The following is a 27,942-nucleotide window of genomic DNA, read 5'->3' on the forward strand; positions in this document are numbered from 1 at the left end:
TCCACAAAGCATCGTTTCTTAAAGCTTCAATCCTTTTCTTGAGTTTTTTCTTGTCTTCCTTCAAATATTCTACCATTCCCCACAAAGCATCGTTCTCCCACTTGATCTACTTGGATCTCTCTTCCATTCTTGCACAAGATGAGAACCTAATCTGATACCAACATATGATCTGAAATGCAGAAAACTAGATCGTACTTTCTATCCTTGGAAAGAATAATTAGATGATTCTTCATGAAAATTTGTTAATTAGTTGTTCATTATGGATGACTTCATCACATGTGAAATTAACTTCAAAGAAATTTTAACAAAATTTATGCAAATCAACATGATAGACAACATCGATGTTGATTACGGAGTTCACCCCTCTTGGGCTACTTCTTTAGGCCCTGCACAAAATGCTAAGCTGCTTGTATTTCAGTGGAAAAACAGGTACATGAAAATTGTTGACATAATTGTGGCTATTTCCTCAAATTAAAAATTCTTTAGTGTAGAAAGATTTCACAACTTTACATAGACTTTCTTCAAGTGACTTAGTCAAATTCAGCAAAATAAAAGAGTCTTAGAATGCAGACTCAGACCTCTACTGAAAACAAGAAAACATCAATAGCAAACAGAATACAAATCAAACCTCCCTCTACTTGACATAGGAGTCAGATTGTCTCTGTACTAAAATCTAGAATTTCGGTTGCTTCATTCATTGAAAGGACCCTGTCATTGTCTCTAGAGAACATTGAAACCCTTGTCTAGGCTTTTGAATCACTCCATTTGGTTTTTGTATGAGTCTGGAAAGCCCAAAACTGACTAGCTCATGACTTCAAGCTTCTCGATGCCCTAATCTGGCACAATGGTTCTCTAACTTCTACACTCAAGTCTGAAATTCAACTCTTGTAATCAAGTTGAGTTTGTTGCACTCACTCTCAGCATCTAAATACAAGTCTCAAAATCACTCTAATGCCTTTTACATGAGCATAAGTATGAATTTATAGTCTCCTAAGGTTCACTCGAACTCCCTTAGGCTAATATAGGCATGTATGTGTTGTATTGAACATAGAATGCCTCGCTCTTGTAACCTTGTGAAACTTAGGCAAGAGGTTACATAGTGGTTCATTTAAATATTGAAAAAACATAACAAAAACCCAAATATAAACTTTGGTTTAAATAGACCCATTGGCGATCAGGCTAACTGCATGGATAGATTGACTGTCTGCATGTGACTGGCAGACTCTGCTGCGGTCTAGTCATAGGCTGCCACCTGCGCAGTCATCTCTGGAAGTTCTGGCTAATGGTGTAGCCAACTGCATGTGACAAATATCCAACAGTTACGGTCTGCAATTTCCAACACGGTGCACTCACAGTAAATGTTAATCGACATCTTTGTGTTCACATGCTCGCGACATGGTTAGGACCTCCATCTGCGTTGTTACACTTGGTGGCTTCCAAACTACGCTTCCTACTCCTCACTATTCACATGCCAAATTCTTGTCAGTTCTGTTGTGATCTAGTCTCCCCAGATGGTTAATTGTGTGGGTTATGACATTTGCATTGTTTAACATATGGTCCAATAGGTTTAGGTCCTTAGGTTTTGCATTAGGTCTTGTCACCATGGTACTAGATGTAGCCACTTAGGTTTATGCCTTAGGTCTTTAGTAATTAGTCTTTCAAACTTAGGTTTTTAGACCTTAGATTAGGATTTAAACCTTTTTACATCACCATAATAAAAAAATCCATTACAACAATATTGTCACATTATGACAATAATCTGGACCACATTTCCACCATAACTATATTCAATTTGTTTAACCTTTAGGACTAGAACATGACATGTGTTACATTTGCACGAACTTTTAATGCGTCTCACCATCGTTCTTTTGCGGGAACCTGGAGATCGAGTTTGTGCTTTTGAATTGCAACAAGTAACATAGTCAACAAGGCCTTTTTCGACACCTCAACTTTGTCGAATGATTTCTCCATCACCCGGAGTCCAAATGAGAAACCGTAAGAAGTGTCGGATTCAAAATGAAAAACACTTTAATGTGACTTTGTTTTTGGGGATGATTTGGGACTACAAATTTTATGCACAAGTCGAAAACAAATTTTCTACATGGGACCATCTTGGTCGTTAAACAAATTTCGACTTATCCTAAAATATCCATTTTGGATCAGTATGGGTATCCCTAGGGTGATTTTTACTTCATGGTAGGAAAATGCGACTGAATAAATACGAGTAAAGGTGGTTTACTCAAGAAAAGCTTCTACATATGATTCAACATGTGAAAATACAAGGTGGCATAGTAAGAGAAAAAAATATGAAGAAAATCAATTTCAAAAGGATGAAGGTACTTGACACCTCATGGAAGAAATAGCTTCCAAATGAATAATAAAATCTTAAAAAAATGAGGAAGTCCCTTTAGAGGAATTAAAAATAGCTTTCCAACAGCGTTAACGACTCATCAAATGAACATAAAGATGATATTGTAATGGCCAAGTGGAAAATTATGGGTTTTTTATAAAAGGAATTTTCCCTCCAACTCTATGTCATTTATGCATTGGTTTATGTAGTTATTGGAGAGGAGGAGGAGGAAAACCTAAATCTTGGTGAGCTCATTATGGAAAGACCTACAAGTGGAATTTGGATCTTTAAATTTTAGGTAGGTGGCCTTACTTGTATAAGAATTGCTGAGAAAAGACCAAAGGGGCCAAAGAGAATTTCCTTAATGCTTCTTGGAAAGATGTCTACTAGTGAAGAATCAAATTAAGAAATGATGGAGGTATTAACTAATAGAGGAGGCCTAATTTCCTCCCCTCCACATCATGTCAAACACGGGGACTAGATGGTAAATGAGGCATTACATAGAGTATAATATTTCAATATATTGTATGGATCATCTACTAGATGCAATGTGTGTTATCAACCTATTTTCCCACATGTGATTCAGTTGCATTCATTTGTATACTATTGATCCTTTTCAATAGATTTGACCCTTCATTTTGACATTGTTTCAACATTTATAATGGCTTTCCTTATGTATCCCACATAATTACCTTGAGTCAAGTACATATCTAATGTAACTTATGCTATTACGTCTTTGTAAGCTAACATAGATTATGGGCCTTCTAGATTTTATTATTCCCAAGGAGATATTATCGATGGATTACCTTTATGACATGGCTAAGGGTGAATTACTGTGGAAGTTTCCTAACCTCTCTTCCCTATAAGTGTCGAAATTCAGTCCCTTTGGGAGGCCTAAAGGCCTATATCTAGTTTTCACCTCAAAGCATTAGGTAAATCGAAAGGTGAAAAATTGAGATCTATAGTCATTATTATAGTTAGAGAGCAAAGTTCTTATTAGAGGCTAGAGGAGACCAAGATACTATGTTCAAGGAGAGGTTACTCTTGTGTCTTGGAGGTATAATGCTTACATACTTCATTTTTATATAATGCAATGGTAATTCTTTCCCTATAATGTTTTTGGTGTTGATCATGCATACGTGTTGTTCATGTTATTCTAATGTTATTTCATCAAAGTTATCACATTGATGTGATCTTGTAGAAAGGTTTTGGATTTTTGTATGTTGTTTTCTTATGTGCAAGAACTTGGAGAGGAGGAAGTGAGACATCCCCCAAGCTAGTTGCATAAGCTAATTGTTGGATCTGCATTTGGAAAGTGCATCCTTTCGTCCTCCTCTTGCATTTATATTAGGGTTTGTATGACATAGAGATTGGTTTGCAACCTAGTTGTACACTTACCACACACATATGACTCATGTTTGTTTGCTGATCCCTAGGCAAGGATCATAGAGAAATAGATCCTTTTGGTTGGGTAATTACAACGAAAACAGAATTGGTGACTCCACTAAGGAGTCTACCCTAGTTTTCTTTGGATCTTTCCTTCCACTTGCAACTTTGGATTTCTTTTATTTCCTTCATGTTTTGTGTGGCTATACAACATTGCCTAGGTTTGAATTTTCCTTCTTTACCTCAGTTTTAGTTAGATCTCATTTGTATTTATATTTTAAAATTTTAATTGTTTCTATATACGAGGGATTTTAAATAAGTATAGAGTTTAGAACAACATTTTCATAGGTTACACATTATCTCCCTGTGTAAATTACTCTGGCTGCTCACTGGTAGCCAACATAAATCCCTGAAAATTAGGTCTTCTTAAGGGGTTTTCCCTCAAAATTTAGTATTGTGTTTCAGGGTTGTGTTTTACTCTATGTTGTATTATAGATTTTCTTCACCTCTATTTTGAATCTTTTGTTTTGAATTAGATTTCTTTGGTTATCAATTTTAGGGTTTCTTGTGAACCTACGTTTCTTGGTTTTGGGGCTCTTGTCCTTGGGATCTCATTTCCACCTTTTGGTTTTGTGTTGTTACAATTTTTTATAGTTCATATTTATTTAATATCTAACGTATAACCTTTGCTTTGAATTGGGTTTGTTTCTTTTCCCATTTTAGGGTTTTCCCTAAGGTTGTCTTCACTTAATTTTGATGCACTTGTCCTCTAGATATTTTCTTTTCTATGATCAAATTTTATACTATTTATTTTAGTTTTATTACGTAAAATTTACTTTAGAAATCTTTGCTCTTGTTGTATTTGATCATTTTCTCATTTTTGGGTGTTTCCATTGAAGGTTTGTGCTTAGGTTTGGTTCCTTTTAGTGTTATTTTTTCTTTTGGTTTGTTATGGTTGTGAGAAAGTTGACCTGAGTGGTCTCGTTGAATGTTTTGATTATTTTCATCTTATTTTCTTTAAATCATTCTCTTTAATTTCCATTCCTTTCTCATCTTTGCCTTGAAATAGGGTTAGGTTTTTTATATCATTATAGATCATTATGTATGCTTTCTTTTGCAATAAATTGAACTACAAAACTGATATTTATTTTGCAATTCCCTTTACAGTTTCTAAGCTTTCTTTTGTGTTAGGTCATATAATACTAGTGTAGCCCCTATATTGTTATTGTTTTGCCCATGTTAGGTCCATTTAATATTATTGTAGCCCCCATATTATTATTGTTGTGCCCCATAGAAACCCACAACATTATTTTTGAGCCCTTGACAAAAATTGAAGAGAACAAAATTATGGAGCAGAGGACTTACTCTTCTCTTCTGCTGCTCTGAAGGAGTCTCATGCAGGAAAAGCTCTAATACCATGTCAAAAATTGGAGACAAAAAATGATGGAGCAGAGAACTTTCTCTTCTTAGTTTTACAAATCACTTAAATAAGATTACATTGGAAACATCAATAATAAATGTCTGGAATTAAACTCAACTTAAACCAGACTCAGTGAAATTGAACTAAGACACTTGGAGGGACGCTTTTGACACCTAAAAGGTGGTTGGGATTAGATTCTCCAACAAACCTTACATTATTATTGTTATGCATTCCCTAATTATATTTTGACCTTTTAGACTCCTATATATACCAAGGAGGTCTATTCATTTGAATCATCCAAGAATTGTTCATGTATGTGTTGTAAAAGGAGGTTTCCCCCTTGAGGAGGCTTATATTCAAGTTATTGATCTATATTTTCTTTTTCTTTTTTTGTGATTTGGTTACATAACATTTGGTATTAAACCTTTGGATCCTAGGGTTTTGCTACTTCAAATAGGTCTTCTTGGATTTTTCATGATAACATTTTTTATACAAGGCTTTAGAAGCTGAAATTTCAAGAATGTGGAACCAAAATATTGATGAACATCATGTAAAAATTTCATAGCTTGGTTCACTATATTCCAGGAGATATGGTTCACGAAATTTAGGGTTTCTATATGCTCCATAATTCAATATCAAATAGGTGACTCGGGGAAAATCATCATAAATTTCATTTTGTATAACCAAATTGAATTTCATAAAAATAAATTGAACTTAAAAGAACTATAGCTTCTTGGGTGCCATTTTTAGGGTCAAATGTTGAAAAAGTGACATGTGGCATTCCATACAAGTTCACTCTATTGAACTATTCCATAACCAGGTCACCTTCGGGTATTTGGTCTAACATTACCTTGAATAATCCAATCTCAGTCTATATAATGGGGTTGGAAAGAGGACATTGAGGGATACCACAGGACAAAATTTCACAACTTGGGAGGCTGAAATTACAAAGATACAACGGTTTCAAGTTCGAGCTCCTAAAAGTAGGAAAAATGTGTGTCGTTGTTTAGATTTGCATAACTTTTATTTGACAAAATAGTTTCAATTGATTCAAAGGGCATAGTGAAGCATATATATCATTATTCAGTTTGAAAATTCCTAGAAACAAAAGAAACGCATACATTTAGTAAGCCAACATAAATCTCTACTATGACGCATGAAAAAGAGGAATAAATGCAACATGATATGTCAAAATTATGAGACCAAGTGCAACAAATTTTGTTCTTACAAAGAATAACCAAAAATGAATTGGAAGCTAACATGGATGGCTTAAAAAAATGGAAAGAGACTTGGAAGGTTGAAAGGAAGGTTTGACAAAGTTAATACAAGAAATACTTCCTAGTGGTGACAAGGTACTCCATGAAAATTACGATGAGGACAAAAGGAATATGAATTATGATTTTAGAGTCTCAAATGTTGGGTTTAAGACCCACCACATTCCAAAGATCGATATGAGGTATTTTGATGGAAAGAATTTGGTAACATGGATACTACAAATGGAGCAGTTCTTTGATCTACAAAAAAGTTACACATTGCATCCTTATATTTTGAACCCAATCAATATTTATGTTCTCTATGGCTTTACTCTCATAAAGCACTTATCACTTGGACAATTTTTATCATGGAATTGATAGCACATTATGAGGATACGAAGATCAATACATTCTTTAGCCAAATGATAAATCTCAAACGAAAGGGTTCAAACCAAGAGTATAATGAGGAATTCCAAACATTGAATATCAAGGTAATTGATATTGCGAAAGAGCATCTAATTGATGTCTTCCTAGGGAATTTAAAGGATAATATCCAACATGAGGTTCACCTTTGGGAACCTAGGTAATTAGAGAATGCATGCAATGTGGAAAGAAAAGTTGAAATCAAAATTATGGAAGCAAGGATTTCTACCACTCACAACTATAAATTTGGAAGTGTTGAAGCCCCTAGATTCCCACAACCTACAAGGTTGACACCAAAACAACTGGAGGAAAAAAGAGAAAAAGGACTTTGTTACAGTTGTGATAGCAAATACACTAAAGGTCATATGTGTGATGAGAAGAAATTATTCTAAATAGATTGTGAAGAGGAGGAAGAAGAGGAACAAGAAACATCAAAAGGAGAATATATACACCAGGGAACAAACCCAGGGGTTGAAAATGAATAAATGAATCCAACCATATCTTCTAATGCATTGGCAGGAATTACTGCTACTCAAGCTCTCAAGTTATAAGGGTATATCAAGAATCAAAATGTAATAGTGTTGATTAATTCAGGTAGTACTCATAATTTTATTCATTGTAAGATAGCCAATGATTTGAATAGCTTTCTATATCCAACACGAAAGTGTCAAGTGATGATTACAAATGGAGGAACTATAAATTGCTCAGGGAAGTTCCATAATATCAATCTAACCATGGGGGGGATGAATGAAAGAAAAACAAAGAGGTATTAATTCTCAATCAGGAGTTGTACCAATATCCTAGTGCATATGATACAGTTATTTAGAAAAATGATTCACTATGTTGCAAAGATCGCTTATATCTATGTATGAACTACCAATACAAACAAAAGGTTCTTTTGGAAATGCACACCTCTCCAATAGGAGGGAATTCATCATTTTTAAAAAAATTACCAAAGGGTTAAGAATTTTTTTTTGGGGATGGCCTTCAATTTGATATTCAAAATTTTGTGGAAAAATGTTTGGTTTACCAACAAAATAAAGTGGAGATAATTAAGACCTTCGGTGTTTTACAACCATTAGCCATTCCAAGTCAATGTTGGAAGGAGGTCTGAACAGATTTCATCATATGTTTACCCAAGTCCGAAAGAAAGAGTGTCATCAAGGTGGTTGTTGATAGACTTACCAAGTATGCACACTTTTGTGCACCATCTTATCCTTTCATAGGTGGGAGGACCTACCTATGGTTTTGTGCATGGGTTTTGCACATGGTTTTGGGCATGATGGTTTTCTTCCCATAGTATCTAGTAGATCTAGTCAAGGGAACCATAATTATGTTCCAATCCAGGATTGATGTATTGGGGTATATGGACGCTTTGGCAAGTATATATATTTATTGTAACATTTAAAGGACTATAATGAAAAATCAATATAGTACCACAAGGAAATCTCTATGTATATATGTTTTATGTTTTATGCTCTCGCCATTGTTTATTTTCTATTTTTAGAATTTGTATGTAGGTAATTTATGTACAAGGTTAAAACCTACATTTGGTATTAGAGGTTTTTCGGCTTCAAGGGGATGCCCTTGCTGCTGAGGGGTTTTGATTGGGCCTGTGGTAGACCGTGTTTAGTGGGATATCTACGGGATTTATTCTTGCGGTGAAAGAAGATTGCAAGCAGTGGAAAGATAGAGATCGAGAAATTCAATGGTTAGAGTTTTGAGTTGTGGAAACTAAATATGGAGGATCTTTTGGTGGATAAAGATTAGTGGATCATGGTAGATCCAGGTACTAAACCAACGACAACCTCAGATGGAGACTAGACGAAGCTGGACCGAAAAGAAAAGAGCACAATATGGTTGTGTATCTTAGATTTTGTATTGTTGAATGTATCAGGGGAAGATATGACGAAGGCTTTGTGGGAAAATTTAGGGACTTTGTACCAATCTAAGTTTATGGTGAACAAATTGATCCTACAGAAAAGGTTGTATAACTTGAGGCTGAAGGATGGAGATTGAGTGACAGAGCATATGAGCGCCTTTAATACTATGGTAAGTCAATGATCGAGGTGGATATTGGTAGCCACCCACCTATTCCACTTGGACCCTCACCATTGTTTCTTTCACTATTTCAGTTTCATTAATTGTAGCACAATTTACTATTTTTTGGCAATTTTTTAGGATTTGAACTTCCAAAGTCGTTTTGAGGCCCTAAACGACGTTATTTGGGAAAATAACTAGTGGTAAATATGATTTTTTAACTTGATATTCATTGTCAACAGTTGTATTCCTTAGATAGATCTTTCTAACAAGGTATTTTGTGCGTCAAACAGAGATCGTATACCAAAGTCACGACCCCGGGAAGTTGATGTACCGATTTACCCGAACAGGGCCCATAGTTTGGCATTTCATCTCTTAGGGTTACGTTTTTGGATTTTTGGGGTTTTCCATTGTTTCTCAATAATATTAGGCCCTCAAGCCTCATTGTAACACAATTTAGGGGCATGTCGCTGCCACATCTCTTCTCGGAGATAAGCTACCATTGCCTAAGCTAGTCTTATTTCCATTCTATTTGTAAGCATATTTCAAGATTTGATATTAATGAAATTAAGTGTTATTTTTTCTGCATCTCTATATTTATGGTTATATATTTACTTTTTTGTGTTCCTGTTTAAATTTGGATCAGTGGTATTAGAGCGGTCTGCTCTTTCTCTATTTTTCTTTGCATGTCCCCAACAAGGTTGGGATATAAGGAGTTAGGGCTTCAACTGGTTGAACCTTTACAAGACGAGCCTTGAAAATACTGACGTCCTCCCATGGAGGAAGAAAAGAAATACGAGGGGGCAATAGATCCTTTCAAAATATTGCTTGAAGAAGCCCTCGAGCAACAGAGGTACATGATGATGGACAACTTTGCCCAGATCCTTCAGCGGCTATCCAAGGGCGACGCATCTACTTCCATCGGCAACTCTAAAAGTGCCACACCCTTTAAGGTACAAGTTAACTTTGAAATTCCCACATTAGAGGGTCAGATAGATAGCGCCCCCCCACATCAAGGACTGGTGGGAAACCTCCAATGAGAAGAAGGATGAAAGCATGCCCTCACTATTTTTGGTCACGTCCACTTGGGATTCATTTAGGGATGCCATCAACGAGAAGTACTACCTTCTCGGAAGCTGTGAGGATAAATACATAAAGTGGGCCACACCATGATAGGGAAAGGACCAAAACGTGCCAAAGTTTACAAATAATTTTCATACGCTTCACACAAAGTTGGGTATCCTATATTCTGGGAAACATTTGGTACTCAAGTACTGCGGTTACCTACACAGGTACATCACGGATGAGATGGAGTTCCTGGACATATCCTCACTTGGCACAACGTACTGATACGCTGTTAAGCTGAAGTAGAAGTTTAAACAAAGAAAGTGAGACTTTAGATCTGTGAATCCAAAGCAAGGGAAAGGTGACCCCAAACAACAGAGCAAAGGGTGAAGCCAAGGCGGGGTGACCTAGGGTAACCTGCCAAAGTCACAAGAAAATAAAAACACCATGAAGACAAAGGACATAGGAAAGTGGTGTGAGTTTCATAAGAGATCCACTCACAACACAAGTGTGTGTCGGGACAAGGAGTGACTTGTGACTGAGCTAAAGGACTTTGAGTCTGATGCATGTTCTGACTCTAAGTTAGAACTCGACAAGGGGAATGAAAAATGGAAGTAGATCAATGGTGCAGAGCCCAATGCCACTATGGCAACCACCGAGATCCAGAAGAGGAGGAATTCCTATTCCACTCAGAGATGTGGGTGAAGGGTTCTCCGCTACAATTCATTGTCGACAATAGGAGCCGAAATAACCTCATTTTACTAGAGTTCGTGAAGCGTTGAGCCTACTGACTACAACACATCCACAAACGTACACCATTAGGTGGCTTCACCAAGGATGTGATCTTTGTGTCACCTAGTAATGTCGCCTTCCCTACAACATGAAGCCCTTCACATATGAGGTATTGTGTGATGTTTCTTCTCTTGAATTGTGTGATGTATTATTAAGTCAACCATACTTGTGGAAGCGACATGTCGTATATGAGTCTAGATCTAACTCTATTATTATTTATTTGGGTACTAAGTTATACAAGATACCGGAGGTAGCCCCACATACCACCATCTATTTGATCCCTACTAAGCAATGCAATAAGGTCATCTCCGAGACTGGGAATTTTTTTTTGTTTTTTATTCACTCTCAATCTAAGGGGAAGGTCGTAGTCACATCCGCAACCCCCGATAGGGGTTCCTCCAAGCAGCAAGATCAGGTGGATGCAGTTAATGAATAATACAAGAACATCTTCGCCTCACCCACAACGGTATCATTACATTCTCAGGTCAAGCACCCAATCAAGCTGAATCCCGGAGAACTGCTACGAAACAGGCTAATATATTGCCGCTCCATTCTAGAAAATGAATAGATCAAGCAGAAAATTTAGAAGTTGCTACAAAAAGGGAACATCTAACTAAGTTCTTCACCTTGTGGGAGCCCGATTGTACTTGTATAGAAGAAGGATGGGACTTGGAGGCTCTGCATCGATTATTAGGCACTAAAAAAATCATTGTTAGGAACAAGTATCTAATCCCACAAATTGATGACCTGGTGGAGCAACTCAAGGGGGCCAATTATTTCAGCAAGATCGATTTGAAGTCTAGTTATCACTAAGTTCCAATCGATTCCACAGATGTATGGAAGACCACCTTTAAATCCAAGGAAGGCATTTTTGAATGATTGCTTATGCCCTTTGGGTTGACAAACACCCCTGCCAATTTTATGAGGCTAATGGATGACATCTTGCAGCGCTTGACCAACTCATTCATGGTGGTTTATGTGGACAACATCCTCATCTTAAGCAAGAGTTGGGAAGAACACTTGAAACACATTCAGCATGTCCTTCAAAGCCTTCTGTAGCACAAATTGTGTGCCAACTTGGAGAAATGCACCATTGGCATGAGCTAAGTCCAATACTCGGGTTACATCATAGATAAGCATGGAGTGCATGTGGACCCGACCAAGGTCCAAGTCATTCGGGATTTGGTCAGCGCCAACCAATCTATCGGAGCTTCGGAGCTTTTTGGGCCTTGCAAATTTTTATCGAAGGTTCCTGTTGGGATTCTCCCATATCACTTGGTTGTTGAGTCATATTACTAAGGGTAGGGTGAAATAAAAGTTCTCCTAGTCCGAGTACCAACATAATGCATTCATTCAGTTGAAGCACCACCTCTGCTCTGCAATGGTACTCACACTTCTAGACCTGTAGCAGCCATTTGAAACTAAGACAGCCACCTTAGACTATCCTATCATTGTAGTCCTCACCCAACACGGGCATCCACTCGCCTATCATAGTGAGTCACTTTCCGATACAATTCCCAAGTACCCCACCTATTATAAAGAGATGTATTCCATCGTGCAGGCTTGCCGACAATGGAAGCACTACATTATAGGGAAGGAGATAGTCATCCATACCAATCACCGACCTCTTCAAGTTACACAGACATGGGGGAAGTTGAAAAATGATCGCCATTTGAAATAGTCTACATATCTGCAACAATTCCACTTGAACATTAAATGAAAAAAGGGCAGAACCAATCATGTTGTAGACTACCTCAGTTGGCCCCAAGTTGCAACACTGACTACTATTCTCAACTCTTGTGGTCACGAGACCTCTGGATGGCTGAAACTATACAAAAATGATCCAAAGTTCACCTCCACATACAAAGTTCTAGTAGATGGAAAGCAAGTGCCTGATTTCCACCTCTAGGACACATTATTATGCTACCTAGGCCACATTTGTGTTCCTTCAAGTGAGTGTGCCAAGCTGATTTGGGAGGCACACTAAATTTGGGTAGCAAGACACTTTGGTGTGGAGAAAACTATGGTTGTATTACAAAAGTAATTTAATTTACCTAAACTTTGACTGGAGGTTGGAAAATATATCAGATCATGCACTGCCTATGCCATCGCCAAGCCAACCATCAAGAAGAAAGGCCTATACACACCTCTGCCTACTCCCAGCCAGTCATGGGAATCCATCTCCATGGACTATATGTCAAGCCTCCCTTCTACCAAGCATGGTAATGACTTTGTATTTGTGGTCATGGATAGATTTTCTAAGATGGCTATATTGGCGGCCTACAAGAAGAGTATCAAAGCAGAGGACACTGCCAAAATCTTCTTTGAACAAGTATCGGTACATTTTGGTATCCTGCAGACCAATATATCAAAATGGGATAGCAGGTTCCTAAGCACATTTTGTTCAAGTCTCTCAACACGATTGGACACGAAGCTCACAAAATGGACTTCCTTCCATCCTCAGACTAATGGCCAAACGAAGGTCGTCAATAGGATGATAGTGCACATACTTCGCATGTAGAACTCCAAGCATACTCGAATCTAGGATGAGAGTCTTCCATATGTGTAGCACAATTATAATAGAGCTCTCCATAGCTCGACTGGTCATATTCCCTTTCAACTGGGCCTTGTATTTGAACCATTATGTCTTATTGATGTTGTCATGCCTCATGCGACTACGCATACTAAATCCACACATGTACTTTCTGAGGCTGATAAAGTGACCATATTTATTGAACACATCTAACACATCTACCAACAAGTCCATGACATTCTAGAGAAATCAAATGCCAAGTATGAGCAACGACATGATCAACATCAAGTGCAACACAAGTTTTAGGTGGGTGAAAAAGTCTGGTTGCATTTGCAGAAGGAATGCCTTACTACAGCCTATCAGAAACTCATACCACTCTGATATGGTCCTTATACCATTACCAAGGTTTTGGGAGACAATGCATTTGATGTTAGCATTCCCCCATTCCTTGGCCTGCACCTAGTGTTCAATGTGGACCGCCTTCGACTATACTTCCCACCATTATTGGACACATCAGACATTGCAGAACAAATCATACCTGCAGAGTTAAATCCAGACTGCATGGAATAAGACACAAATGATCGGATCATAGACACATAGATCAAGAACATTTGACAGAAAAGGATCCAACTATATCGAGTTTTCAAAGCAGGCCAACTCCTTCACTTGGGAAAGTGGCTCACCGGGACCAAGTTCAGCAGAAGTTTCATTATCTCATGGTGGAAGTCAACGCAATGAGGACCATTGATTCCTAAGGGGGGAGGAATGATCAAGGTGGATATTGGTGGCCACCCAACTATTCCACTTGGACCCCCACCATTATTTCTTTTAGTGTTTCAGTTTCCTTAATTGTAGCACAATTTACTATTTTTGGAAAATTTTCAGGTCTTGAACTTTCGGAGCTGTTTTGAGGCCCTCAACGACATTTTTTTGGGGAAATCAATGGTGGCGAGTATATGGCTTCAATTCGATATTTGTTGTCAAAATTTGTAGTCCTTAGATAGATATTTATAATGAGGTATCATGTGCGTCAAACAGAGATCATATGCCAAAGTTATGGCCCCTAGAAGTTGATGTACCAATTTACCCCAACATGGCACATAGTTTGGTGTTTCATCTCCTAGGGTTAGGTTTTTGGATGTTTGGGGTTTTCCATTGTTTCTCAATAATAAATAGGTGCTACAGCCTCATTGTAACATAGTTAAGAGGCATGTAGATTTCACATCTCTTCTCAAAGATAAGCTACCATCGCCCGAGCTAGTCTTATTTCCTTTCTGTTTGAAAGCATATTTCAGTATCTGATATTAATGAAATGAAGTGTTATTTCTGCTCTGTCTCTTTATTTATGGTTATATCTGTAATTTTATGCATTCCTGTTTAAATTCAGATTAGTCAGTTTTTATCCGTTGATATTAAAATTTCATATGAAGATAAGTGCATCAATTTACTGTGTTCTCTACCAGATTCATGGGATAGTCTCATTGTTACAATAGGTAGAAATACAACTACCTTGAAGTTTGATGAAACAGTCTCATCCTTGTTGTTGAAGGAGATGAGACAGAAAAATATGGAGGGATAGAATGGAGATGCCTTGTTTGTATGAGGACAATCCCAGAACATAAATAAAAATAAATCCTTGAGTGGGAGATCTAAATTTAGAGGGAGATCTAAATCTCCAGGAAAACTTGTAAAGGTGTGTTGGAAATGGGGCAAGGAAGGGTGCTTCAAAAACGATTGTAGATGTAAAACTCTTAAAAAAGGAAAGGGATATGATGATTCTCATTCCGCAAAGGAGAAAACAACCTTAGATGAAGATGGGGATGTGTACTTGGTTTCTTATTCAAGTACACATGTAGAGCATGGGGCATGGTTAATTTATTAGGTGCATCCTTTCACTTCACTCCCGACAAGGATTGGGTCTGTGAATAGGAGAAATATGATGGTGGTGATGTCTTCATAGGGGATGAGAGGAAGGCTAGAATCATTGGATGTGGAAACATCAAGCTCAAGTTGCAAGGTGGAAGGATTAGAACACTTATGGGTGTCGTGTATATTCCTGCAATGGCCAGAAATATGATTTATGTTAGCAAGATGGATGATGTAGGTGTAAAAACAGTGTTCGAGAAAGATACTTTCAAGATGGTTTGAGGAGCACTCATATTGATGCAGGGAGTTCAGATTGGAACTTTGTACAATAGTCTGGGTAACACTATTATTGATGGGTGCAATAGTTCTGTGGTTCCTCAAAGTGGAGAAGAAAACCTTGTGGTATTTGGAGAAGAGACCATGTCATGGTATCAAAGGCTTGGACATATTGGAGAGAAGGGCCTTCGAATACTTCATGGTAATTGTATGGTAGAAGGTATGTCTAGTTATTCTCTGGATTTTTATTTCTGTGAACATTGTGTATATGGAAAGAAAAATTATGTGAGTTTTCCTTCTAGTTCTAAGAAGACGAAAGAGATATTAGAGCTTGTGAACAGTGATGTGTTTGGACCTGTGTCAGTTCCATCACTGGGTAAGTCTGTGTACTCTGTATTGTTTATAGATGACTTCTCAAGGAGTACAAGGAATACATGGATATATTTCTTAGGAAGAAATCTAAAGCCTTTGATAGGTTTAAATAATTGAAGGCCCTGGTAGAAAACCAGATAGAGAAGAAGATAAAGGTGCTAAGGACAGATAATGGTGGAGAGTTGTGCAAGGAGAAATTTAAATATTTCAGTAAGAAGTGTAGTATAACATGATAGAAGAATACTCCATACACACCTCATAAAAATGGAGTTGTAGAAATAATGAATAGGACGTTGATGTAAAAGGCAAGAAGCATGCTCAGTGGTGTCGCGTTAGGATAGGAATTCTAGGAAGAGGAAGTGGAGACTACATGTTACCTGGTTAATAGATCGCCGTCATCAGTGTTGGATGATAAGTATCCACAAGAGGTATGGATTGGTAAGAAACCCTCTCTTTCACATCTGAGGGTATTTGGCTATGATGCATATGTAGATGTTCCAAAGGATAAAAGAACTAAGTTGGATAGTAAATTTGAAAGGTGCATATTTATTGGGTATAAGTATGGTTTAAAAGGTTATAATCTTTGGAACCCAGAAATAAGGAATGTTGTGTACAACTGATATGTGGTGTTTAGAGAGGTGAAAGATGTTATTAAACATGAATTCCTACCAAAGAAACTTGAAAAGATAGAGTTTGAGCTAAAGGAGGAAGAATTAAACTCTACAATGGAAGAGGAATTAGAAGATGAAGAGTCACAAACTCCAACTGTGAGAAGATTAGTTTTAGAAATTAGACAGCCAAAAAGGTATAGTCCATATGCTTTTTGTTCAAATTTTTCTTTATCTATTATTGATGATGATCCAAGAACTTTGAGAGAGGTCGTATATTTAAAGGATGGAAAAATTTCAAAAGAGGCCATGGTTGATGAAATGACATCTTTGGACAAAAATGAGGATTGGGATTTGGTGGAGTTGTCGGCTAGAAGGAAACCCATTGGCAGCAAATGGGTGTTTAAGAAGAAGATGAATGCATAAGGCAAGGTAGATAAATACAAATCTCAGTTGGTAGAAAAAGGTTATTCCCAAGTGTTAGAATTGATTTTGGTGATATTTGTTTCTCTTGTTGCTAAGGTATATTCTATTAGATTACTTCTATATGTTGTTGTCGCTTTTGATTTTGAGGTACAATAGATGGATGTGAAGAAAAAATTTCTTTATGTGGATTTGGATGAAGAGATCTACATGAAGCAACTTGATGGCTTTGCAGTGAAGGGTCAAAAAAAATTGGTATACAGGTTAAAAAAATCTTTGTATGGATTAAAATAGTCACCAAGGATGTGGTATCAGAAATTTGATACATATATAGAGGGACTTGGCTTCACTAGAAGCAAAGTAGATCACTATGTGTATTTTAAATTAATTGGTGACCATGTTATTTATTTGGTCTTGTATGTGGATGGTGTGTTGCAATTCGAAATAACAAAGAAGTTATCTAGGATTTGAAGACCCAGTTGTCCTCCAAATTTGACATGAACGATCTCGGTGTTGTAAATTATATTTTGGGCATGGAAATTAAATGAGATCAAGAAAAGAGGAAGCTCTGGTTAAAATAGAGGAAGTATGTCAAGACAATACTACATAGGTTTAATATGCAACATAGTAAATCGGCGAAGGTTCCTTTTCCTGTAGGTGTAAAGTTATCTGTTGAATAGTGTCCCAAGACATAAGAATAATAATAGGACATGTCCTGTGTTCCATATCCAAGTGCAGTAGGTATCCTGATGTATGCAATGGTCTGTAATATACTAGAAATTTCACATTTAGTGCGAGTATTGAGGAGTTTTACGTCAAAACTAGGAAATGAGCATTGGACAATTGTAAAGCATGTTTTAAGTTATTTGTAAGGAAATAGTGATTATGGTTTTTGCTACCAAGGTAGACCAGGATTCAACAAATTTTTGGATATCTTTGGCTTTGTTGATGTAGATTGGGTTGGAGATATGCATCAGATAAGATTTACAAGTGGGTATATTTTTAACCTATTTGGAGGTGTAGTTAGTTGGATGATGATGAGCCTCATCAATAGGTAATTATATGGGCTCAGTTTACCTCCTAGCCTAGTCAAATCAACCATTCTCTTAGCTTATTATATGATTTTCTGATTATATTTATGCTTATGGAGTGAGTTGAGTTAGTTATGATGCCATGTGGTCTAACATGTGTTTAATGCAGATTATTGTTGAATTTCGAGGTTAAAGTCAAGGATCCAGTGGACAAATGGTAGCAATAAATTGAAGTGGACAAAGAAGAGGACTTATGGGAGGGACTACCCCTCTTTTATTGCTCCTCACTTCGAATTCCAAGTACAGGCAGCCAAATCATGCAGTAGAAGGCAGCCGAGCAAGTGGAGTATGACGGATGATTATCTCGAGTTTTGGGAGCCAAGCCTCCCTGATTTTAAGGAAGCTATTGGTAGCTTCATTTTTATAATTAGAGAAGCCTAGGACCTCACTAGGGTTGGAATTTTCTTGGATTTTTGCTTATGTAAACTCTCCTCCAACTTCGAGCTTATTATTTTTGTGATAGTTTCATGTAATCTTGTTATTGTTTTGATAATAAAGATGGAACCCATTTTGAGCTAGCATTGAGTTGCCTTGAAGGGTTGAAGCTCTTGGGTTAGGGCCCAATCTAAGCAGCCAAGCTCCTATTTACTTGTATTTGTATGTTTTATTTCAGTTTGTAGATTAGGTTGCTGTTAGATGTATTTCTTTTATGGTTAAGAATATTTTTCTTTTGATGATTCAGTAGTTTGCTTCCATTTTTGCTTTCTATAGTAGGTTAAGCAATGATAAAGAGAAGATTCAAAAGGCTAGCAATAGTTCCTTGGCCTCTTTTCCTCCCTTTGGGACCATGATTTGAGGCAAAGACCCTCATGCTGCCCCAAAAACACAGATTTTCCTCATTCATAGGACTTCTAGTGTTTGCAACTTTTTAGTAGGTGAATATTCCAATTCTACTTTGCTTTAGATCTTCTTCATCATGCTCACTTATTTATTTGCAATATTCTTCTTTCATTCTTTCCTTTCTTGCAACATTTCTTAGCATTTCCTTTCATAGATCATAGTTTAGACTAGTTTGATGCAAAACTATGTTTTTCTAGATGCACTCATTTCATTGCTTGTTTGACCTTATTGGTTGACTGTCAGTTCCTTTGCGGCAGATCTCTTATTGCAGTAGGCTAGCTTATTAGCCTTCACATCCTCCATCTGATGCATGCCCTACAGGTTGCCCAAACCTCACCTCAATTCTGCCTTAGTTTCCTGCATTTTCCATAGAACTTCTTCCTCTCTCCTTGAGAAAACCCAATCATCTTCCTCTCTCTTGGTGATTCTTGGTAGACTCTAGGCACCCTAACACCTCATTCCAACCTTCATCCACATTTTCCACCCACTCTCACACCCTCAAAACAGTGAAAAATTCTCTCGGCCTCCTCCTGTAGGCCTCTTATAGTTGCCTTATTTTCCTCCTGTATATTTCCTGTGTCCTCCTATAGATTTTCTTGTAGGCTTTCTTTTGAAGGCTTACTGTGGGAAAATCCTCAAAAAGGCCACCTGAGACCTCCTAGGACCCATCCACACCATCCTATATCCTCTCAAGTCCCAGAACCACCCTCCAATTCCACCTATTCACTGCCACATTCACACACAATAAAATATATGAATGTCGAATTCAGATAAAAATACATAAAAATCCAAAAAGATGTTTTTTGCTTATTTACTTCTACAAATAGCTTAGGTAGAAGTTGCTTACTTCCTTGAGTAGGTAATGGCATTCCTTTCATGGTTTTCATAGTGCTTTCTGCAAAAGTAGGATTAGTTGGTTAATTAGGGTTTACTAGGTTTGCTTTACATTTCACCCTTTCTCTTTTCTGTAGTTAGAGTAGCATCTATAGAGTAATATTTCTCTCCTTTCATCACATATAGAGCTTCTTATGGAATCCATAGAAGTTGGCTTGAGCTCGTAGTGATCTTGCACCAGCTGACCAAGTGACAACCTGCAATAAGAACTAGTACTTGTGCATACAACATCGACACTTCCAAGTTTGTTACAAACTACTGGGTTGATAAAAGTAAAGTAGGTAGCCTAGGAGTTACAGCATTATTGCTGCAATACTGGTGCTCACCACTTTTTGGCGTCATTGTCGAGGTAGCATCATAGTATTATGTGATTATTACTTTCTACTATTTTCTATTGCAACATTCTGCTAATAGTTTATTTCAACAAAAGTAAAGTAGTCATTTCTTTTGCTTCAACTCTACATTTCCTTGATTTTCTTTTCAATTCTACAAATTTCATTTCAGCAAGTTCATTTCAGTTAGTTGCAATTTGTTTTGTTCAATCAATTTTAGTTTTGCAGGTACTATCAGTGTGGGGAAAAAAGAAACAAAAACCAACCAAAAAGATTTCTTTCATGCCTCGTAGGAATAGAGATAACTCAGGAAATTTTTCTCCCAACACCCCCACTGCTTCACATAGCCAGCCTTCTCTCTTCTTCAGCGGCTGCGATCAAGAAGAACCTTTAGGTGAACAACAAGACATATTTGAAGAACCTATAGGGGAAGAAGAAGAAGAAAAAATTCCTTTGGAGCCAATGGCTGAAAACATAAATGCTAGGGTGAATGGAGAGAGAATAGAGGGTACCTTTCCCATTTGGGAGACCAATGGGGACACCAAAACGAAGAATATAAGCTCTTCTACCCTACCTCACTTCCATGGTCTTACTACAGAAGATCCTGAAACCTTTTTGCTTGAGTTTGTTGTTATCTGTCGAACCTATGACTATGAAGAAGATGAGAAAAAGTTGAAACTATTCCCTTCTACTCTCAAGGATGCAGCACTGCGCTGGTTCATGGGATTACCTGGCAATAGCATCAAAACTTGGGATCAGATGCAGTAAGCCTTTAACAACAAGTATCGATATTATTATAGGTCAAAAGATACTAAAGAAGAAATTTTCCAAATGAACATAGGAAGTGATGAGTCCTTGGAAGACTATGAAGAGAGGTTCCAGTGCAGTTACAAAAGGGCCAGGCGTACACTTGACCCTAAGTCTCTGAAGTTGGTCCTGCTCAGAGGAATTCGGGAAGATCTTTTAGACATCCTCCATCTACTGGCCGGGGGAGACATCTACCAACTATCCTATGAGGACATAAAGACTATTTTTAGAAACCATTCTAGAGCAGCCAGAAAGAAAGGTAGGGGGAGTCAACCCATAGCCAATACCTCTTTCTCCAACTCATCCATTAAAGGAGAAATTGGAAACATGCTGGAAGACTTCAAGAGTGAGATTCTGCAAACTCTTACCATGCAAGTGGATACCTTACATATCAAAAGGAAACAAGAGGAAGCAGAGAGGGCTTTGGCCATTTTTTGCCCTAGATGCACCAGGAGACATCGTAGGAATGAATGCCCATTGAACTCTATAGAGGTTTGTTCAGTCTGTGAAGAAAATCATTCTACAGATAAGTGCCCTTCCTTACCCAGACTTAAAGTTGTGTATCAAGGGGCTGAGGAAGTCACTGAATAGCTCTATTACATAAACCAAAGGAGGCCGCATGGACCTAGACCATACCAGTAGGGGATGCAAGGGACACCTCAGGCATACTAAAACCCCAACCAAGTCACTTCCATACCTTCTTGGGGCCCTCCTGCTCATCCTTCCTAGTCCACACATCCTCCTTGGTTCTTCACATCTCAATATAATGCCCAACTAGCCACCCATTCATTTCAATCCTATTCTTAGCCACAACCTCAGTGGAATGCACCTCATCAGGGGTGGAGGCCCCAATACAACTCTCTTCTCGCTCTTTTGCCTTCACCACCTACCCAACCACAACTGTTACCTCCTGCTCCACCAAAGCAACCCCAAATGCCTGCTCAGCCAAATCCAAACCCAAACAATAGACAGGATCAACAAGTGTATAGTGGGGAACCATCATGCCCAACTTATGCTTTGGAGATTCAGGAAATTAACTTGCGATATGGGAAAGTTCTCCTAGATAGCCAGCCTTTACCCAGGGAGGTTGAGGAAGATAAAGAGGACAGTGAACCTAAAGCAATTCCACCCTTTTCTAAGAGACTATTCACAAAAGTCCAGCCTACCCCTGAAGAAACTGAACTCTTGGGAGAATTGAAACATTTATGTGTGAAGATACCACTTCTCCAAGCCATAAAAGATGTAACTATCTACAATAGGTTTATCAAATAGAAGTGCTTTAGGAATTCAAGAAGGCACAAGAGAGATGGCCCAACCATCAATGTCGTAGGATAACTGTCCAACCTGATGTTAGGGCAGGTCCAAAATATCTGGACCCTGGAAGCCCAGTAGTTGATGTCCACATCAATGGCACCATGATCCCACATACCTCGATTGATCTGGGAGCTACTATTAATGTGATGACAAAGGACACAATGCTCAAACTTAACCTCCAGGGCTCCTTGAGGAAGACCACGACCATGTTACAGCTAGCAGACCGCTCCACCATGACCCCTGAGGGGATTTTTGAAGATGTGATGGTCTCCATTGATTCTTGGGAGTGCCCGACTGATTTCTTAGTTCTCCGGCCAAAGGCAAAGCTCAGTGGGCATCCTCTCATTCTCGGAAGACCCTGGTTGGCTACAGTCGATGCCTACATCAGCTATTGAGATGGGAACATGACCATAAAGAATGAGCATATGTCCAAGCAGTTATTCCTATATCCTCCTTCCCAACCCTTGCTAAAATATGATCTACCTATTTGGTTGGAGGAGGAAGATGAGGATGAAGTCTCTTCTACACTGCTTTGTGCATTAGAAATTGCCATGGGGGGGAAATAGCAAGATGAGGATGACATGATTGAACATCTGATTCAAAATCCACCTCCCAGTGTATCACCATTAGAGGACATAGTAAGAGAAACCCAAAACAACCCCTCAACTGATCTTTGTGTGGCTGACTCCACTTCTCTCCATGTTAAGAATATAGAGTTTGGCCGAGAAAGAACCTTTAAAATCAATCCATCCTTATCCACTTCCGAGGAGAAGGAACTATGTAGCCTACTGAGAAAACACCTAGATGCCTTTGCCTGGAGTTATAAGGAGATGAAGGGAGTGCACCCTTCAGTATGTACTCATCATATATACATCAAGGAGGATTTCAAGCCAGTCAGGCAGCCTCAAAGGAGGATGAATCTAGCATTTAAAGATATTGTTAAGGAAGAACTGTAGAAATTGCTTGATGCAGGATTCATCTATCCCATCTCTGACAGTGAATGGGTCTCTCCTTTGCTGTTAGTGCCAAAGAAAAATGGTAAGTGGAGAATCTGTGTCAACTATCGGGAATTGAACAAAGCCACGAAAAATGACCATTTTCCTTTACCTTTCATAGATCAAGTGTTAGACGGTCTGGCAGGGAAAAAGTTTTTCTCTTTCCTAGATGGGTTTAGTGGGTACAATCCGATTCAAATCAGTCTGGAAGACCAAGATAAGACCACTTTCACTTGTCCTTGGGGTACCTTTGCATACCAGGTCCTTCCTTTTGGTTTGTGTAATGCTCCAACCACTTTCCAAAGAGAGATATTGAGTATATTTTTTGAATTAGTTCATGATGCAGTAGAGATATACATGGATGACTTTACTCCTTATGGCACTAACTTTCAAGAAGCTTTATATAACCTAGGACAAGTTCTAGACAAGTGTATTGAGATGAACCTATCCCTCAGTCCGGGAAAATGTGAATTTTTTATGATTGAAGGGACAGTGTTAGGTCATGCAATATCTCAGCAGGGACTGCAGGTAGACCCCAACAAAATTTCCATCATCCAAAGTGTCCCACCTCATCAAAAGGTGAGAGATGTTAGAAGTTTCCTAGGCTTAGTTAGGTATTACAAGAGATTCATTAAAGATTTCAGCAAGCTAACCTCTCCTTTGTTTGGCCTCTTAGGCAAATATGCTGAGTTCATATGGTTGGAAAACTATCAAGAAGTCCTAGATACCTTGAAGAGCAAGCTCGTGATTGCCCCAATTTTGAGAGGCCCAAACTGGGCCCTACCTTTCCACATTCACACATATGCCTCGAAAAAAGCAATAGGAGCAGCCTTAGGACAAATTGATGAAAAGTTACCTTATGCCACATACTTTATAAGCAAAAACTTGTCAAATTTAGAGTTAAACTATACAGTGACTGAGAAGGAACTCCTAGTTGTCGTGCATTCCTTAAACAAATTTAGACATTATACCATAGGCTATCAAACCTTTGTGCACACTGATCATGCTGCAATTAGATATTTAATGAACAAACTAGATGTAAATGCTCGCATTATTAGATGGTTGCTTTTACTGCAGCAGTTTGATTTGACCATTATTGATAAGCTTGGTAAAGAAAATGTTGTTGCTGACTTTTTGTCTAGAGTAAATTTTCCTGCAGGTGAAGAAGGAATGGTGGATGACCAAATGCCAGATGAACATCTGTTTTCTATCTTAGTACTCTCTCCATGGTTTGCTGATATAGCAAACTACTTGGTTTCAGCACAGCTCCCACCACACCTGTCCTCAAAAGAGAAGAACAAGATAGTAAGGAAAAGCACCCCTTTCACCTGGATTGGGGGAAATCTCTTCAAACTTGGCCCAGATTAAATCTTGAGAAGATGTGTCAGGGAGGAGGAACTCTTTGACATCCTCTTGACCTGTCATGACGGGCCTTGTGGAGGTCATTTTGCAGCAAAAATAACTACCTTCAGGATATTGCAAGCAGGCTACTACTGGCCCCCTCTTCATCAAGATGTGAGGAGATATATCAACCAGTGTGATCACTGTCAGAGGATGGGGAAGCCTACTCCAAAGGATGAGATTCCTATGCAACCTCAAGTGACCTTTGAGCCATTTGAGAAGTGGGGCATGAACTATGTGGGTCCTATCAACCCTCATTCAAAGCAAAAACAATACATCATTATGTGCACCGATTACCCGACAAAGTGGGCAAAGACAAAAGCAATCAAAGTAGCGATAGAGGAAAAAGTAGCTGAGTTTTTTAGAGAAAACATATTCTAGAAGTTTGGGTATCAAAGAGAGTTTGTCACAGATCAAGGCAGTCAGTTCACTTCCAATTTGATTGAAGGCCTGCTCAAACATCATAGAATCAAGAACAGGACTTCCACCCCTTACCATCCACAATCCAATGGGCAGGTGGAGGTCACTAACAGAGCATTGGAAGGGATCTTGACCAAGGTAGTGAGCAGCAGCAGAAAAGACTGGGCGGACAGATTAGTTGAGGCCACTTGGGCCTAAAACACAACATGGAATACCACCACAGGGTTCATACCCTATGAACTAGTCTATGGGAAGAAGGCTTTGTTGTCAATATAATTTGAATTCAATACCCTAAGGATGGCAGCTCAGCTGGACCTAGACCTCAGCCATGCACAAAAGGAAATATTACTTCAGCTCAATGGATTGGATGAACACAGATTGCAGGCCCTTCTCCATACAGAGGTAGTCTAGCTTCAGAGAAAGATATGGCATGACAAAAATATCAAGGAGAGGAAATTCTAAGAGGGAGATTGGGCACTACTCTATGATTCAAGATACAAAGATTTCAAAGGCAAGGTAAGGACAAGATGGCTGGGACCCTACACTGTGGAGAAATGCAATGACAATGGTTCAGTTCTGGTCAGAACCATTGATGATGAAGCCATCCCCATGCTTGTCAATGGACATTGGTTGAAAGTCTAAAAGAAACCCCTCTCCAAGCGAGAGTTCATTGAAGATTTGAATAAGACAGTGATGGTAGTGGAGCATGTCTTAGCCTCCACCTCACCCACTCACTGAAGAAAAATAAAAAGAGAAATAGAAAATAAGGACTCAAGTGAGAATCTCCATGAGGCGCTTGAGTCCCATCATTGGGCTGATAACCTCTTCTGAGGCGGCCCAGTGTAGTCAAAATAAAAAAGGAGAAAAAGAATAAGACCCCTGGGTGAAAACCTCCCTTGGAGGTGCCCAGGGAAGGCAATTAGGGTGAAAACCTCCCTGAGGCGCCCTAGTTGTTTTCAAAAAAAAGGGGAAAAAGAAAAATGAATTTTCATTTGTATTGCAGGTTTACAGGAGGACTACAAGAAGTAGAAGAAGGTTCCAAGGGAACCCTGACATCCACACTAGCACCTATCCTGCCTTCTCCACACTTTTCTCCATCATTTTTGGCATTTCTTTCACCCCATTGTGCTTCTTTTTGAAAAACTGTGTTTTCCATAGGAGGCTCTGTGTTTTCTACAGGAGGCTCCTGTAGGAATTACAAAGAGCCAGAAATGGATATAAAAGGCAGTTTGAGGGGTAGGGAAGCTTCATGAAGAACCTATAAACCCTCCTACAGTCTTCAAACCTCCTTGCCATCATTTCCAAGCCTGCATCACACCCCAAGCATCATTCTTCTTCCTGTCCAAGAGAAACACGGAAAAAAAATCTTTTAGGAAAATAAAAAACAACAAAAAATAAGAGAGGAAGCAGCACCATCCACCTCACCTGAAGCCTACCTACTACCTCTCCATCTCTATCTACACCTTTGGCATCATCCTCAAAGCTCCAAGCATAGAAAGAAGTTGAAGTTTCAAGGGGAGAAACAGCTATATGAGCTCCTGTAGGAATTCCTGTAGCAGTTGATCCCATCAAAACCCAGCACCAATAGTAGGAGAATGCACACATGAAGGTTGAGAAGGCACCTGAAGCTCAGACATAGCTAAAGAAGAACTTGCACAAGACACGGCCACACATCAGCAAGCAGACAGCATGCATCAAAAGAAATAAAGGCATGCGGCACTGAGAGAGCTAAAATACCTCACAACAAATACATTCGGACCACAGGTAAGTAACTAACCCACTCCTTTGTTTGCATTTGTGTAATTAGAAGTCATGCAAGAGAAATGAGATGGTTGAGGTTGAATGGGGGAAAGGTGGCCAGTTAACTTGACCACCTTCATCTAGTTGACTCCACTCATTTGAGATGTCACCCACACGTGTGCATAGTCAACTCAAGAAAGATGTCAAGGACAGGTAGTGGAGGAAGTGGGAACTTTGATGCAATCATGAGGGATGATTACGAGGAGGGGCCATGATGACAATGCAGGTGGGGACCAACTGTCCAAATATGGCCAATGTATACTTTTCCAGCTCACCCCCATCACCAGAAATATCCATAAAGGGTAATAAGTACTCCTCCCAGAGCATTCTCACCACCTTTTCCTTCATTCTCTCCTCGTAACTCAGCTACAGTAGTCTCCTTGTGCCCCCACAACCTCCTACCCATCATCCTCCATCGATCTCTCCCATATTCCTGCTCTCGGTGTTTTCTACAGGAGCACTTATAGGTTCTACAGGAGCACCTACAAGACGTGGCCACACATCAGCAAGCAGACAGCATGCATCAAAAGAAATAAAGGCATGCGGCACTGAGAGAGCCAAAATACCTCACAACAAATACATCCGGATCACAGGTAAGTAACTAACCCACTCCTTTGTTTGCATTTGTGTAATTAGAAGTCATGCAAGAGAAAGGAGATGGTTGAGGTTGAATGGGGGAAAGGTGGCCAGTTAACTTGACCACCTTCATCTAGTTGACTCCACTCATTTGAGATGTCACCCACACGTGTGCATAGTCAACTCAAGAAAGATGTCAAGGACAGGTAGTGGAGGAAGTGGGAACTTTGATGCAATCATGAGGGATGATTACGAGGAGGGGCCATGATGACAATGCAGGTGGGGACCAACTGTCCAAATATGGCCAATGTATACTTTGCCAGCTCACCCCCATCACCAGAAATATCCATAAAGGGTAATAAGTACTCCTCCCAGAGCATTCTCACCACCTTTTCCTTCATTCTCTCCTCGTAACTCAGCTACAGTAGTCTCCTTGTGCCCCCACAACCTCGTACCCATCATCCTCCATCGATCTCTCCCATATTCCTGCTCTCGGTGTTTTCTATAGGAGCACTTACAGGTTCTACAGGAGCACCTACAAGAATTCTACAGGAAGGACAACAGGCTTCTATAGGAGGGGTAGTGAGTTGTTTTGAATGGAGAAAACATGAGTTTTAGCACAATTTTCAGTCTGTGGAGGTAGGTTCCATGCATGCCCCCATTGA

The sequence above is a fragment of the Pinus tabuliformis genome, chromosome 8, assembly GCF_031772625.1.
Source record: "Pinus tabuliformis cultivar Carrire ecotype Pingquan chromosome 8, CPIR1, whole genome shotgun sequence".
Lineage (NCBI taxonomy): Eukaryota > Viridiplantae > Streptophyta > Pinopsida > Pinales > Pinaceae > Pinus > Pinus tabuliformis.